The sequence below is a fragment of the Helianthus annuus genome, chromosome 5 (genome assembly GCF_002127325.2).
Source record: "Helianthus annuus cultivar XRQ/B chromosome 5, HanXRQr2.0-SUNRISE, whole genome shotgun sequence".
NCBI classification, from domain to species: Eukaryota; Viridiplantae; Streptophyta; class Magnoliopsida; order Asterales; family Asteraceae; genus Helianthus; species Helianthus annuus.
Window position 1 is genome coordinate 159,349,852 of NC_035437.2, and position 18,383 is coordinate 159,368,234.

Consider the following 18,383-nt stretch of genomic DNA (forward strand, 5'->3'; position numbering starts at 1 on the left):
AAGGTAAAGGAAATAAATGATTAGAAAAAGAAAAATATGTTATTAAAAGTAAATATAATAATAAACTATTATAATATATTAAATAATAAAATAATAAAAAACTATATATTATTATAAAAATAAAGTTACTATTTATCGTCCATCGAAATCTATATATATATATATATATATATATATAATAGGCTTAATAGGGGTATTCCCAATAGGCTTAATCTATATATCTATATAACTATATAAAGCAAATGTGGTGTACAAGCATGTAATTTTACATCGTATCCAACACTTAAAGCGATATGTACAATGCTTGTTTTATAAGGGTAAAATTGGAATGAGTGTAAAATTTTAAGACACTATAAGGGTATAATAGTAAATTACACCTACACCCTATACTCACACACTCAAAATCCTTTCCAACCCTCCGCCCCTCCTTTCACATTCCTTTCAATGAATTCATAATGGAAACCCCTACATCTACTCCTTTCACATTCACGGCTTCATCAAGAGACGCAAGAGACAGAGAGAAATCGAGCAACCCACCATAGTTTCCTCTCTGGATCTTTGAATTCCTGGAATGGGCGCTCACAATTTCTTACTTTTTGTGTGGTTGTAATCTGTGGGAAAAAAGATACAGGTAGGTTTAATTTTATTTTATGCTAAATTTTTTTCTCAGATCTATCATCAATTTCTAGGCTATCTTTGGTTGTTTTGTTGTAGATGAAGATGGAGCGAGGGAGATCAAATTCACTGGCAACAATACTGTAGAAGTTTGATGTCACGACCCCCGACCCCACCCTGAACGGAATCGGGAGCCACGAACAGCCAAGTGGTACCCGTGGTTATGTTTGAAAAGTAGTGCTGCGGAAATTTCATCAGAACCGTGTGTTAGGAAAAATATTAGAGTTTAGAAACACCGGATTTTATTTATTAAATAGATGGGAATAAACCCATGTTTTACAAAGGTAGCTTTTAATATGGGATAAACCTGAATACATAAAATGATAATTCTTAATTTAATAAAATGAGCCACTTCTGTAAGTCTTGTTGGTGCCATATCCAACTCTTACTCCAATCTACTTGTAATTACCTGAAATGCGTTTTAAAAAGGTTTTGTCAGCAGGAAATACTGAGTGAGTTCATTCATTTTTATAAAATGACCCTTAGTTATAAATTACAGCATAAGAGCGATTACGATGGCTTTTATCTTTATTTTTATCTGGCGCCGTGTCAGTTTCGGGCAATATCGTTTGATGTGTCCTCTTTCTCCGCAATTGAAACAGGTATTAGTTGTCCATCTACACTCTTCCTCTATATGCCCGGTCATCTTGCAGAAGTCACAGTAGGGTGTTCTCCTAAAACGACATCTTCCTGAATGCTTTTTGTTACAATTTCTGCAGGCAGGTTGCTCCAATGACAATTCAGTTCTTTTTTTTTTCTTGAATTCTTGGGAAACTTTCCGGGCCAAGTCTTTTTTCTTGTTTTCTTCTCTTGTGGGGATTAGTCCATCTGTTAGGATGTTAGCTAGTTCAACTGTTTCTTCAATAGTCTGTGGTCTAGTGGCCTTAACCATGTCTCGGATTTCGCTAACTAATCCCCAAATATAACGAGAAATTAGTACGGGTTCTGGAGAAGCCAGAGTTGGTACCATTCTTGCATATTCGAAGAACGTTGTCGTATACTCCCGACAATTCACATCTATCATTTTATGATTTAGGAACTCGTTAGCCATTCGTTCCTTTTCATAAGAAGGACAAAATTTCCTTTCTGTCATTTCCTTGAATTTTTCCCAGTTCATGGCATAAGCCATGTCACTTCCTTTTGCCTGAAGAATTGTATTCCACCATTCTAAGGCTTCTTCCTTAAAGAGGTTGGAAGCATACATCACCTTGTCTTCTTCGGTACATTTGCTGATCTTAAGAACAACTTCCGTCTTTTCCAACCATCGTAGAGCAGCCGTGGCTCCTTCACTGCCTGCGAATTTAGTTGGTTTACAAGCTAGAAATTCTTTGTAGGTACACCCGAGAGTCATCACCTTCATTTTCTTGGGAAATGGGGCTTTGATAATATCATCATTGCCTCCATTGACACTATGGCTAAAACTTTCGTCACGAGTATGCTTGCTACTCACAACTTTGGTGGGTTCTACGGAGTTTTTAACAGCTTTAATTATTAAAGGTATAGCATTAGCTATTCCTTGAGCTATTATATTTTCTATAGCATTTTTATCCAAAGGATTTTAATTATTAGCATGAACTTCTGGATTATGTGATACTTCATTCGACATCTGAATGGCAAACATTTTCAATTATTAACATCACAGAATAATTAAAACAAAACAATACTTCCAGGAATCATATGTGCATATCTACATATATATATATATATATATATATATATTCATATATTTAAATCTACAAAAATAACACATATGTTACTTTGTATTAATTTCCTAACTTTATTGTTTAAGTTTAGGTATTAAAAGAACACCTAAATAAAATAGCTTAAACACGTGGCTCTGATACCACCTTTGTCACGACCCCCGACCCCACCCTGGACGGAATCGGGAGCAGCGAACAGCCAAGTGGTACCGGTGGTTATTTTTGAAAAGTAGTGCAGCGGAAATTTCATCAGAACCGTGAGTTAGGGAAAATATCAGAGTTTAGAATCACCGGATTTTATTTATTAAATAGATGGGAATAAACCCATGTTTTACAAAGGTAGCTTTTAATATGGGATAAACCCGAATACATAAAATGATAATTCTTAATTTAATAAAATGAGCCACTTCTGCAAGTCTTGTTGGTGTCGTATCCAACTCTTACTCCAATCTACTTGTAATTACCTGAAACGCGATTTAAAAAAGTTTTGTCAGCAGGAAATTAAACAATAATGCACACGAAACTAGGTAAATAACTGAATACAACTTTTACGATAAGCTCACGAGATTAAAATCCTCACAACGAATGACAAAATGCGATACTTAAACATCCAGCGGATTCGCAACGAATGACAGAGTATTGCCCGAGTTCGGGCGACACTCAAACATCCTGTCGGAATCACGACGAATGACAAAGTATAACCCGGGTTTGAGCAGCACTTAAACATTCGTCGGATAGTTTCAATCGATCGGACATTGAATCGTAGCAGCGATTGAGTTAATACCCTGTATCGTAGCAGCGCCTCACTGTATTAAAAGTAAATTTCGGATTTGAGCAGCCAAACTTCGTTTTTGAGTTTTGGTTTCGACATCAGAGGAATGCTCGTAGCCTGTCCTATTTATAGCAGAAATTTGGGTCTCACGCGGCCCGCGTGAGCCCTTGCTCGATCCTTACGCGGCCCACTTAGCCGCCTAGTCTACGCGTAGGGTTGCTGGGTCATCAGTAGGTGTGCCACGTGGATGACACGTAGCCCCGGATGCTTATCCGGTCAACTCTCAAGTTGACGCGCCCCGCAAGGGCCTTCTTGTGCTTTACGCGGCCCGCGAGAGGGTCAAAAATATGATTTTCTTGATTTTTGATATGGATTAGAGTTTTGGAGGTCCGGGCTTTCACTAATGGATCAATTTGGGACATTTTTTAATATAATTATATCACAAAAAGGGAATAAAATGGTGAGAAAAGAGAATGGACTCACTTTGTAACTTTAGGGTTCAACTAGAAAACCTCCTGGTATAAATCTTGGGTATAATTTCTGAGCTATTAAAAATATATAATGCACTCGTGGTAAGTATAGTACCCCTAATTCAACCTTGTCCCTATGTCACGAGACAAAACCCTAACGAACTTGCCCAGGCAGAGCCTTGACATGCGTTATGGGGCTCAGATCCATCAGAAAGGGTAGCGGTGATCGGGAGTTAAAACACTTAAAACGGGACAGTGCTTTGGAGTATTATATGTATAATACTTAAGAAAAATAGATATATAAAAGGGACAGAAAGACGGCGATAGAGAAGAAAAGGAATTATCAGAGGGAATTGTGAAATGGTCATCTCTATTTATAATACTTTCAAATTTCTTGGAGTGTAAGTTTACATGGGATGCTTTTTGATTTGAAGTCTTACACGTACACACCTACGTGTGTTTTGAATTTAATGTAGGTTAAGATTATTTTATTTTTATAATTATAATTCACACCTACGTGTATTTTGAATGTAAGTTAAGATTTTTTTTCTTTTTATTATTATTATTATTTTATTTTTATAATTATAATTAATTCAGCTGCTTCACTCATTTGGCGTTTATAACTTCTAGAATATGACGCTTTATACAACAATGAATATGTCATTAGAACGAGAATATTGGTATCTACATTTCGAACCAAGTTTCATTAAAAACGGAGCAAGTTCAAATATAATGTATTTTTATAATTTAATTATTAAACGGTTCCTAGGTTCGTCTAGGTACTTCATATTTCTAACAGTCAACTTACCCGTGCTCTACCAGTCTGCCCATTTAATAATATAAGTTTTTATATACTTTATTTTAATATAGAAATAGAAATGTCACACATATATAAGCCAACTAATTAGTATAACATTCCAACCAAATATATATAAAATAGTTTTTAAAACTATACGGGTTGAATAATTATTTTAAAAATAAAACTAGTTACTAGTGGTTAATAAATTTAAACAACTTATAACTCTTATATGAAAAAAATGGAAACGTTACATCCTCCCCTCCTTGTTTTAAATCTCGTCCTCGAGATTTGGGTTACGATGTCTCCTCTAGAGTTATGTCACGTCTTAGTCAATAAGAACAGTATTAAGGTAAATGACACAGAATCAAGACATATTCAAATTTTGTGGATACGAGTTTTACAATAAATAGGACTCAATGGTTCAACTGAATTACTAAAAAAAATCGATGTCAAACGAACGAGATGAATGATTTAATTTCCAAGATGACTAGGTTCAAGCCAAAAGAGATATTTGATCAATAGACGTCCAAATCGAATGTTTACAAGTTGTGAATGACTTTTAGAATCAATAGAATTCATTGTCAAAGGAAAAATTACTTTAGTTGTCAATTAAGGAAGACTCAGAATCAACAATCTGAAATAGAAGCACGAAAATGATTTGTCAACTATTAAACCATGATATGAGAAAAATCAATGTGTTGACATTTATTGAATTGCAAGGATACACCGAAATACAACAGAGTTTAGTGTATCATTGTCTTAATACATAATTGCGTTAAGACTTTTTTTTCAATGATGAGTCAAACGAAAGACAAATGTGGTTTTGAATGATTCGTATGATTGTGATTAGCCCAAGTTACAAGTTTATACCGACACCGCAAGGTGTCGTAATGATTGAAATAGTTCAATAATTACGGTGATCGAACAAATTCACCATGTAATCAACTGAAAGCTTTAATGAAGTAAATTTGGATATTCATTTCGAATAGGATTTTCAATTGATGATGAAAAGACCAAATGAATATCATAGAATTTTCGATCAATGATCAATGATGAAAGAAACTTTAGAGATACACCGGAATATGATATGAATTTGTGTACTCTTATCTTAACACATAATAGTATTAAGACTGTTTAAGATAAAGAACTAACAGAAATTAAATAAATAAATTCGTACATCAGGTGTGAAAATAAGATTAGCGCAAGCTTCAAAATAAAGAAAACGCCACCACAGAGTGTCGTAACCAATTAAATGATTCAATGAAAGTGAATACCAAATAAGTCTGTTATGGTTCAGAATAGATGAAGTACTTGACAAAATGCATTTATTTATAAACTTTTATTTGTACTAGGGTTAAATAATAACTTAACTTAGATATTAGATATCAGCGATTACGTCTGGAATCATTTCTGCTTCTTGCGTAGTAAGTACGAATGCTTGCGCGTTCTTCTTAGCTCCGTCTGTTGCTTTTGTCTTGTTTGTCGAGTGCTTTGGTCAGTTTCAGGCAATATCGTTTGATGTGTCCTCTTTCTCCGCAATTGAAACAGGTATTAGTTGTCCTTCTACACTCTTCCTCTATATGCCTCAGCGATTACGTCTGGAATAAACCCATGTTTTACAAAGGTAGCTTTTAATATGGGATAAACCTGAATACATAAAATGATAATTCTTAATTTAATAAAATGAGCCACTGCTGTAAGTCTTGTTGGTGCCATATCCAACTCTTACTCCAATCTACTTGAAATTACCTGAAACGCGTTTTAAAAAGGTTTTGTCAGCAGGAAATACTGAGTGAGTTCATTCATTTTTATAAAATGACCCTTAGTTATAAATTACAACATAAGAGCGATTACGATGGCTTTTATCTTTATTTTTATCTGGCGCCGTGTCAGTTTCGGGCAATATCGTTTGATGTGTCCTCTTTCTCCGCAATTGAAACAGGTATTAGTTGTCCATCTACACTCTTCCTCTATATGCCCGGTCATCTTGCAGAAGTCACAATAGGGTGTCTCCTAAAACGACATCTTCCTGAATGCTTTTTGTTACAATTTCTGCAGGCAGGTTGCTCCAATGACAGTTCAGTTCTTTTTTTTTCTTGAATTCTTGGGAAACTTTCCGGGCCAACTCTTTTTTCTTGTTTTCTTCTCTTGTGCGGATTAGTCCATCTGTCAGGATGTTAGCTAGTTCAACTGTTTCTTCAATAGTCTGTGGTCTAGTGGCCTTAACCATGTCTCGGATTTCGCTAACTAATCCCCAAATATAACGAGAAATTAGTACGGGTTCTGGCGAAGCCAGAGTTGGTACCATTCTTGCATATTCGAAGAACGTTGTCGTATACTCCCGACAATTCACATCTATCATTTTATGATTTAGGAACTCGTTAGCCATTCGTTCCTTTTCATAAGAAGGACAAAATTTCCTTTCTGTCATTTCCTTGAATTTTTCCCAGTTCATGGCATAAGCCATGTTACTTCCTTTTGCCTGAAGAATTGTATTCCACCATTCTAAGGCTTCTTCCTTAAAGAGGTTGGAAGCATACATCACCTTGTCTTCTTCGGTACATTTGCTGATCTTAAGAACAACTTCCGTCTTTTCCAACCATCGCAGAGCAGCCGTGGCTCCTTCACTGACTGCGAACTTAGTTGGTTTACAAGCTAGAAATTCTTTGTAGGTACACCCGAGAGTCATAACCTTCATTTTCTTGGGAAATGGGGCTTTGATAATATCATCATTGCCTCCATTGACACTATGGCTAAAACTTTCATCACGAGTATACTTGCTACTCACAACTTTGGTGGGTTCTACGGAGTTTTTAACAGCTTTAATTATTAAAGGTATAGCATTAGCTATTCCTTGGGCTATTATATTTTCTATAGCATTTTTATCCAAAGGATTTTCATTATTAGCATGAACTTCTGGATTATGTGATACTTCATTCGACATCTGAATGGCAAACATTTTCAATTATTAATATCACAGAATAATTAAAACAAAACAATACTTCCAGGAATCATATGTGCATATCTACATATATATATATATATATATATTCATATATTTAAATCTACAAAAATAACACATATGTTACTTTGTATTAATTTCCTAACTTTATTGTTTAAGTTTAGGTATTAAAAGAACACCTAAATAGCTTAAACAAGTGACTCTGATACCACCTTCTGTCACGACCCCCGACCCCACCCTGGACGGAATCGGGAGCCGCAAACAGCTAAGTGGTACCGGTGGTAATTTTTGAAAAGTAGTGCAGCGGAAATTTCATCAGAACCGTGAGTTAGGAAAAATATAAGAGTTTAGAAACACCGGATTTTATTTATTAAATAGATGGGAATAAACCCATGTTTTACAAAGGTAGCTTTTAATATGGGATAAACACGAATACATAAAATGATAATTCTTAATTTAATAAAACGAGCCACTTCTGTAAGTCTTGTTGGTGCCGTATCCAACTCTTACTCCAATCTACTTGTAATTACCTGAAACGCGTTTTAAAAAAGTTTTGTCACAGGAAATACTGAGTGAGTTCATTCATTTTTATAAAATGACCCTTAGTTATAAATTACAACATAAGAGCGATTACGATGGCTTTTATCTTTATTTTTATCTGGCGCCGTGTCACCGCCTGGTGACGATGGTCATACCACTATTGGGTCCTTTCACCTTAGTAGTGATGATTATCACTATTAGGATTTATTAGCCTAACCGTGAGAAATTAGTAATTTGCACAATACCCCACTAGCCAGTGATTCAAGATAACCACGACTTAATCCCTGTAATTATAACTTTTGAAAGTAATTGGAGTATTGTAAAGCATTGTTGATAAAAAGAGAATGACTCACATTATAAGCATGCAGTATTGATTTAACAAGCTTCCTGATTCAAATTCTTCTGAGAACTAGCATCTACTTTGATTGTAAGTGTATGGGGTAAAGTTTAGCCTACTGATAAGCCTGATAACCTAATTTAAACAATAATGCACACGAAACTAGGTAAATAACTGAATACAACTTTTACGATAAGCTCACGAGATTAAAATCCTCACAACGAATGACAAAGTGCGATACTGAAACATCCAGCGGATTCGCAACGAATGACAGAGTATAGCCCGAGTTCGGGCGACACTCAAACATCCTGTCGGAATCACGACGAATGACAAAGTATAACCCGGGTTTGGGCAGCACTTAAACATTCATCGGATAGTTTCAATCGATCGGACATTGAATCGTAGCAGCGATTGAGTTAATACCCTGTATCGTAGCAGCGCCTCGCTATATTAAAAGTAAATTTCGAATTTGAGCAGCCAAACTTCGTTTTTGAGTTTTGGTTTCGACATCAGAGGAATGCTCGTAGCCTGTCCTATTTATAGCAGAAATTTGGGTCTCATGCGGCCCGCGTGAGCCCTTGCTTGATCCTTACGCGGCCCGCGTAGCCGCCTAGTCTACGCGTAGGGTTGCTGGGTCATCAGTAGGTGTGCCACGTGGATAACACGTAGCCCCGGATGCTTATCCGGTCAACTCTCAAGTTGACACGCCCCGCGTAAGGGCCTTCTTGTGCTTTACGCGACCCGCGAGAGGGTCAAAAGTATCATTTTTCTTGATTTTTGATATGGATTAGAGTTTTGGGGGTCTGGGCTTTCACTAATGGATCAATTTGGGACATTTTTTAATAAAATTATATCACAAAAAGGGAATAAAATGGTGAGAAAAGAGAATGGACTCACTTTGTAACTTTTGGGTTCAACTAGAAAACCTCCTGGTATAAATCTTGGGTATAATTTCTGAGCTATTAAAAATATATAATGCACTCGTGGTAAGTATAGTACCCCTAATTCAACCTTGTCCCTATGTCACGAGACAGAACCCTAACGAACTTAGTCAGGCAGAGCCTTGACATGCGTTATGAGGCTCAGATTCATCGGAAAGGGTAGCGGTGATCGGGAGTTAAAACACTTAAAACGGGACAGTGCTTTGGAGTATTATATGTATAATACTTAAGAAAAATAGATATATAAAAGGGACAGAAAGATGGCGATAGGGAAGAAAAGGAATTAGTAGAGGGAATTGTGAAATGGTCATCTCTATTTATAGTACTTTCAAATTTCTTGGAGTGTAAGTTTGCATGGGATGCTTTTTGATTTGAAGTCTTACACGTACACACCTACGTGTGTTTTGAATTTAATGTAGGTTAAGATTATTTTATTTTTATAATTATAATTCACACCTACGTGTATTGAATGTATGTTAAGATTTTTTTCTTTTTCTTTTTATTATTATTATTTTATTTTTATAATTATAACTAATTCAGCTGCTTCACTCATTTGGCGTTTATAACTTCTAAAATATGACGTTTTATACAACAATGAATATGTCATTAGAACGAGAATATTGGTATCTACATTTCGAACCAAGTTTCATTAAAAACGGTGTAAGTTCAAATATAATGTATTTTTATAATTTAATTATTAAACGGTTCCTAGGTTCGTCTAGGTAATTCATATTTCTAACAGTCAACTTACCCGTACTCTACCAGTCTACCCATTTAATAATATAAGTTTTTATATACTTTATTTTAATATAGAAATAGAAATTTCACACATATATAAGCCAATTAATTAGTATAACATTCCTACCAAATATATATAAAACAGTTTTTAAAACTATATGGGTTGAATAATTATTTTAAAAATAAAACTAGTTACTAGTGGTTAATAAATTTAAACAACTTATAACTCTTATATGAAAAAATGGAAACGTTACATTTGAATCTATTAATTCGTAATGGTAATTGAAAATTTGACTTATGAACAATTATGGAACTTCATTTGTTAAAACAGATTCATGAATTGGGTTATGTTATGATTTTTATATATCATGCTTGTATTTAAGTTTATGATAACAGATTCATGAATTGGGTTATGTTGTGGAACGTCATGAGTATATGGGAAGCTTTTCTCGATTTCCTTGGAAGGTACGTACTCCCAGACATTCGATTTATGCATCAATTGTGCTTCTATTTTGTTTTAATTTGGATGTCTGGCTGTATAGGGCTGATTTCTTCTTCTATTTTGCGTTTGATTGATTTTGGACAAGAGGCAGAAGAAGACCCTGAACAACTCTTAAGAAGATGGTATGGTAACTCCGTTGGTTCTCTCATCTCTGTAGATGTTGTCAAGCACGAGGGTTTGAGAACTCTTTGTGGCTCAAAATGGGTTGGATTGGGTTGACCCGCCATAAGTTTTTCCCCTTTCTATTTTATAACTAAGACAAAGCCATAAAGAGGCAAAAACTTAAAGTTGTGTCTGATTTAATGAACTGATTTGTAAAAATTGTAATTTCGGCAAAGGTGATGAATTGATTGGCGAAAAATCAGATTCTAGTCAAGACTAGGGTTCCGACGAATACTTCGATAAGGCTGTCAGTTGCATGGTTCTATTTTTGTTTACATTGGTAACGTCAATGATGTTTGGCTTCTGCTTCAGTGCCTCGCAATTACTCTGGCTACGAGCTTGGGCGCAACAAAGGTGATAGAGACATTAGGGTCTTCCTATAGGATAATGGTGGTGGCCTTATTAGAATAAGCTTTGTATTTACCCCTTATAATAATCTGATATGCTGATTAAAATAATTAAGAAATCTTTATACATCAGAATAAGCTTTGAGTAATTTTTGACCCTTTTGAACCATTAGACCTGCTATGGCCACTTTCTCTTTCAACTATTTTGTTTTAATTTTATCAGTTTGATCTATTAGAAATAACCTAAAATAACCCATTAATTTGTGTATGTTTAAATGCAACCTTTAGAAATCACCATCTATGCATATGGGACCGTGTGTTTATGTATGTATACAAAGGGATTGTGTGTGTATCATAAAGAATTTATCATGAATCCTGTCTTTTTTTTTTTTGCAATTTTGCAGGTGATTGAAATTAGCAAGGGGAGCAAGGTAAAGTACGAAGTTGACAAGAAAACATGACAAACAAGGTAAATATAAAAATGGTTATTAGTGATGCAGTTCCGCGTGCAATCAAATGGCTCAAAAGCGTAATGATTAATCAAAGACGATAAACGAACCGAAAGGTTCAAGAACAACGTTCTTTTCTATTAAAATTCAATCAAAAACTAAATAACAATAAACACTAGCTCCAATCATAATGTAACTAGGAAACAAATACGATAAAATAGGAAATTGAAATCTAAATAAATAATAAAAATAAATATGAATATAATTTGCATCATTCTCCCTATCTTCGAGAAAAACTCGTCCTCGAGTTTTGTTTTTGAACCAAAGCCATCTGGATCAAAAGGAACATCAACCCGGTTTTGAATTATTATTGTGACGACCCGATTAAACAGTCCAACTTCTTTGATCATCTTGCCCGACTCTAGACTTGTACCACCCGGGTCAAATGCAACATTACACCAACTCATGTTCACAATCGACACTTTACTAGAGTCTGCTATGTTTTGCCGATTATTGTTGCATATAAAAGGCACACAATCCCCTAGTTTCTTTGTATTATTTCCATTAGCTAGCAAGCCCACTTCCAACATAATTTTGCATGGTTCTCCAACTATTTTAGCATGTTCTTGTAGCCCACAATATATATCCATTTGATATGAAGCTTCCACGTTTTTCAAATTGGCATCCATACCATGACGTGGCCTATTAATATGCATGGAATGTACACCATCTTTATTTTCGGTATTATCCCGAACTGAGGAAAGATAAATCGGGTAATTGTCACAAAAATCAATATCTTTCATTTGAATTTTCAACTTATCTTGAGATGCCATAAATTTCTCATCAACAATTTTTCTATTGGACCTCACCATTTGACTTTTCAAAATTATTTTTTGTTCACATGGATCTTCATCTTTTTTCGCGTAAGATATATCTCGCACAATCGAAACTAGTTTAATACCCGTCCGGTGGACGGGTTGTTCCTTGTCATAGTCTCATAACTACACTTCCTTGTTTTTTAAAAGAAAAGATCCATGTTAAATATGATATTAAGGTGGGGTTTGGTTTTTAAATGTAATGATAATGGCAATGTGTACACAAAAGGAGAGAAGAAATAGGAAAAAAAATATTACTTACCACGTTTGTTTGTTACCATCTCTGGATTGCCTATCCTCATCATGGTTACAAATATTGTTTTACTTACCACGTTTGTTTGTTAACAGCTCATTCACATAGACTATTGAGAGAGATATACCTCCTGGAGTTATTTTGTGAGGGCCTTTGCACTAAATCCTCATGAAGAAGAGGTGGCATACGGCCAGACCACAGATGCTCATAAAGTAACAACTTGTTCAAGATCCAAGCAATCACAGGTCGCCATGTGTCCCTTGATATTGCATCTGTCTGCTTTTCTGCTTTCTCCATAGTCTTATTGGCTGGTTTCTTCTATAAGATTATTTTCTGCATACTTAAATACAGAAAAAGGAATCCTAATTTGGTTTTAACTAAAAGATGGTTGTTTATAATACAATACAATTTAATCGTGCTTGTTTCTTTAAATACAAAAGAAGACATACTCTATGTTCATATATGATGAACGGTGTTCTTAACCTACAAATGCAGTTACAAAAAAATGTCTTGTTTACATTTCAAATGTCACAACGAATTGATTCAGTACAAACCCAATGACATGTATGCCAGTAACTCAAATGCCTTTCAGTACATTAATTCACATATATACCTATAAAGCTCGGATAAAGCAGATATAATCTAGTATATTTAGTGGTTTAAAACCATTTCACTGCTAGCCATTCGATCAGTACCAATAAGCGATAGCCTATCTTCATAAACATCTATATATCCAAATGCATTCGTGCCAGGAGGACATGCCAGTGCTGCTTCAAGTACCCGATGATGTACCCCACAAGAGTCAAGAAAGTGTCCACCTTTATGAGCATTGCCAGCTAAGCAAACCTTCACACAATCATACTGGTGTATCACATCCATAACTTCATCGTAATTCCATAAAAGTGCTTGTTTTGATGAAGCTCCGGGATCTAGGGGAATATGGCAGCATACAACAACTTTTTGATTGGATTTTGTCGCATCTTGGAGTGTTTTGTCTAGCCATTTCAACTGTTCTTTCCCAACTCCCCCATTGAATTTCAGGAACCTTCTTTCAAAATCGACTAATCCATCTGGGCTATTCTTTTCCAAATTGGGGTTTTTCTCGTTAAGTAAGTTTATGGCATCAATGGTGTGAGGATGATCATGAGGCCAACCAATTGCACTATTATCATAACCATCAAAAACAACAAATCTGTACTCTGGGATCGGAGAAAAGTCATAGTAAGCACGTTCAACATTAGGAAAAGTCATCAACGGGAGCAACTTGCTGCGGGGGAGATTATAGAGGCAGTGATTGCCAATCATATGATACACACGACCATTGAACTTATCAAATTCTTTAACTACTTTCTTGACAGCGTCTAAAGATTGGTCTTTGGGACAAAACCCATCAACAATGTCACCAAGTTCAGCGAAAAACTAATATTTTGGTGATTATTCCAATTTTGTACTGCCTTTTGCAACACTAGAATGCTGTTTCTGTAATATCTAGGAACACCAAGAAACGAACGCCCATCAGGAATATCAGCATACTGGACATCTGTGATAACCCCAAATGAGAAAAGAGGCTGATTCCCTTGTGATACCAATCCATTTGGGTAGCTCATTGTTCTTTAACTATCCAATAAAAATTAAAACACATCAATGTAAGCATGGTAGTTACTAGTTAGTGATTAGCGGGTACCGTTAAGTTCATTTTGTTATAATATAGCTAGGGCTTCATATTAAATACAATAACTTAGGGTGTACGGTGTGGAAAGTGGTAAACCCACTTTACCGATTGGCAAACCAATGCCAACTTGTTTGCCGAACACCATTTGCCGAAAAGGGGGGTAAAATCGGTGAGTGGATACCGATTCGAGAAGAGGGAGGGATGTGAGAGAGAGGGTATTGTGGGGTGGGGTCCAATCCAATCTCAACCAATCACACCTTTTTCCTTTTTTTTAAAAAAAAATAGTTTACCACTTCACCAAGTGTCTAAACCATTGCCACCATTTTGAGCATAGTTTACCACTTTGACATGGCACACTCTCATTGGTTGATTTTTTATTTTGCCACTCAAAGTGTTTAACCACTCCCTACACCCTTAATCAAGGAAAACTTCTAGTGTAAAAGCAACTTTCAAGTGGTCATGAGTAAAGCTTTACAGATCACCATTATTCATATGAAAGCTACCTGATTCAGATCACTACAACTTATATCCCAAAAGTGATGATGTAACTTTAGAATCTAAATGGCCTATTAATTAGTTAATTATGTAGACAGACAGGCTCAGAGATCTGCTTACAAGTCCAGTGCGTGTAAATGCTGGATATTGAATTCAAAACGTAAGTAATGTAGGAGCTATTTCAAAAACAATGGCGTCTAATAATAGGGGCATACAGGCGGTACAAAAAAACAGGATGATTAAATTCAGATACATGATGATTGCATAAACTAATTAATTAACTGAAAGTACAGTAATCGGATGAAAAAACTTACAATCAAATTGAAATACAGGAAGTCAAAGGAAGCGAGGGATCTGCGTATCAACTGAGAGAATCTTCAAGGGAGTCTTACGGATAACCTACAATTGTTAGAAAAATATGAAGCAAATCCAGATCACAGTATGATATTGGTTTGAGAAGCAATGAACAATCTGATGGCTTTAGTAATAAAGAAGACGCGAATTAAGGGGAAAAACCCTAAGACGAACCTCAAATATGCTCTGTGATGATGTGTTCACAAATTCTTCTTCAATTGCAGTGGGGGAGAAACCATAAGAGATCAGAGAAGGTTGATTTGTGTATGTATGGCATAGAGAGCCGCGACATGTGGAAGGGGATCCAGAGAAATAGAGAAACCTTGATAACCGATGCAAAATAGGAAAGAGCGAGGCTTGATGATGCTGGGTAGAGGAGGATTTATAGTGGGTGACCTGGGGCGGTTGGGGAGGAGAAAGCGGGAAACGTGGGTGGGGAGGACGGAAACCGCCTGAAACCTCATGATTTGAGGAGAGAGATTGTAGAACTGCCATTTCAAGGACTTTCAATGGCTAGTTACAATTAATGGTGATTTGGGGAGAACATGGGTAGGAAAATGTGGAGGCCCAGGAAACTACTTTGAACTGTCATTAGAGAAGTTATTTTTATGAGTTTAAGTGGCTGAGATTTAATCTCAGCCAAATCCAATGGTGGATATTGATTTGAGTGTTGGTTAGACTTAATGGGTTCCATAGATATATATAATTTTATTCTTTTCCATATTTTCAAATTGCAAATTTGAAGGAGATATGGTAATGTGATGGCTAAAATTCAAACCTCCCAAACTTACTTGTGAGATCTTTGGGTCATCCAAGGAAAGTGGTTGACCACTGTTAGCCACAATATCATCATCGGTGGTCACCGTAGCACCACCTTTTGTAGCCACGACATCCTTCAAAAATCCAATAAGGTTACCTGAAGAAATCTTTGAATATTTCTGCACTTGACGCTTAGCATCACAATCAAAATTCTGTTTATTTATAACATCTTCATCATCTTGCACAATAATTCCGTTAAGAAGCGTTTTCACCAACAAACATTCTTCTTCATCGAAATCATATTCATCAAACACGGGTGACACATTATAGATAGGGTCGCCTTCGAAAGGATCCTCCTCTTCCCTGGTTGAATCGTCCCAGACAAATCCTCCCAGTTCAGTTTCCTCCCAAGTCAACCATGATGCCTCAAGATCTCGGACCCGTTGCTTAAGTCGTCGGATCTCATGTTGTAACTCGAGGTCTCGAACTCGTCGACGAAGTCTTCTGATCTCAAAATTCCATGGATCAACACCAACTCTTCCTCTTGTGTTCGTAGAATCGCCGACCGAGGCAACGTCAAAGATAGTCCCGACTCACATGCTCGTGGAGAAGACCGATACCACCTGATGCAGTTCCACGTGCAATCAAATGGCTCAAAAGCGTAATGATTAATCAAAGACGATAAACGAACCGAAAGGTTCAAGAACAACGTTCTTTTCTATTAAAATTCAATCAAAAACTAAATAAACAATAAACCCTAGCTCCCTACTTATAGGTTAAATCATAATGTAACTAGGAAACAAATACGATAAAATAGGAAATTAAAATCTAAATAAATAATAAAAATAAATATTAATATAATCTGCATCAGATTCTATCTTTATTCTTTTTTTTTTCTCAAGTTCTTATTATTTGTTTTTATTTCAATACATGTGGTGAAGATGTTTGCTCTTTATAATTATACCATGTGTCTTTTATGTCAAGTTATTGATGATACTTGAGGAGTTTTGACTCCAAAAATCAAAATACATGGTTTTACCGATACGGTATCATAACAGACCAAACCAATAACTAAACTCCTGGCGCATCCTTTCCGTAGTGCGCGGTAGGGGTGTGCAAAAATCCGAATTAACCGAAACATAACCGAATTAACCGACAAAACCGAACCGAAAAAACCGAACCAAATAAGAACCGGTGGGTCGGTTAATGGTTTTTTTGAAAACCGAAAGTAGCAGTTCGGTTACGGTTATCATTTTTTCCATACCCACCATAACCGAACGGACATGTAATAAATCTTTGTAGGATTTAGTACTTTTCACCATATTTTTAATATTTTATGTTTTTGACTGAAGATTTTTAGTACTTATGGGTTTTTCATATCATTTTTGTGGTTTTGGTTGAATGTTTATTTGAATTTATGGAATGTATCATATCACTTTATTTGGATATTCGATAATAATTAGTATTAATATTATAGATTATATGTATTTTTTAATACTATGTAATATATTAATATATACAAATATGCAATAACAATTTATTCCATGTTAAAAACATTAAGCTATTTTTAGCTAAGCTAAATACACGGTTAACCACCCATAACCGACCCGCTATAACCATCAAAACCGAATAATCGGTTATGGTTATGATTATCCAATAACCGACATCGCGGTTATGGTTATGGTTATGGTTATGGTTTTTAGTCAAAACCGACCCAAACTGACCCATGCACACCCCTAGTGCGCAGGACAAATAAATAAAACATTATCATTTCTTTCTAGCATTTTTTGCTGCTTTTATTTAGTTATGTATAATTTTCTGTTTGTTCAATTTTGCAAGTTTGTTTATGTAAAACGAGCGATTATGGTCTATAATCTTATATTATACAATTACATAAACGTGTGTTGTGTCGACCAATATAACTATCTAGACAGAGAAGGCACATTTAGACCATGCGTAGTCGTTAGAATTTGGGTGTTTTTTTTAGTTGAAGAACGCCCCTCCACGCCGGACCTTCCGCCCCCGTGGGCGTTTTTTGGCCAAAATTGGGCTTGACCGTTGTTAATTCCACGCCGGAGAAGAATTGGGTTGGCCAATGACAGTTATCTCCTTTTTGTTTGGCCAATAATTTTTTTTATGATTTTTTTTAATTTAATTTTATTACACCTCTTCTAACATAATGCCCATATCTCCACTACACCCATTTTACAAAACGCCCCATAATGCTTCATTGCTGACTGGGCTACCACATATCATAAAACGCTCAAAGGTATGGACATTACCACTACACATGGTCGTAGCCTTAATCATGTTTTGGTTTGCTTTGCTTTGTTGGTACAGATAGTGATGTCACATGTTGGAAATTAAAGCCATCACTAGCTTTTTTTTTTTAACTTTTTGTTGACTAATGCTCTCCTGATGTTTTCACCCCAAAATGAATAAAAAAAAACTTTAGTGACAGACAGTAATCTTCATATTCTTGACTATAAAGCGTGGATAAGCAATTCTTTCATATGGGCTACTTATACTTGTTGGTCAAACACATGCTGAAGACTTGTTGAAAACTTGCTGGTCAAACATG

The 18,383-nt window shown here is 35.7% G+C and overlaps 1 long non-coding RNA gene and 1 pseudogene across 1 annotated transcript; one reads left to right on the plus strand and one right to left on the minus strand.

Annotated features, from left to right (window-relative positions):
- Positions 1–10,189: 10,189 nt before the first annotated feature.
- Positions 10,190–10,655, plus strand: LOC110939327. Its single transcript, XR_002592168.2, has 3 exons — positions 10,190–10,212; positions 10,331–10,399; positions 10,477–10,655. It is a non-coding gene; the product is annotated as an uncharacterized LOC110939327 (long non-coding RNA).
- Positions 10,656–12,786: 2,131 nt separating this feature from the next.
- LOC110939328 lies at positions 12,787–14,129 on the minus strand (annotated as a pseudogene).
- Positions 14,130–18,383: the final 4,254 nt, after the last annotated feature.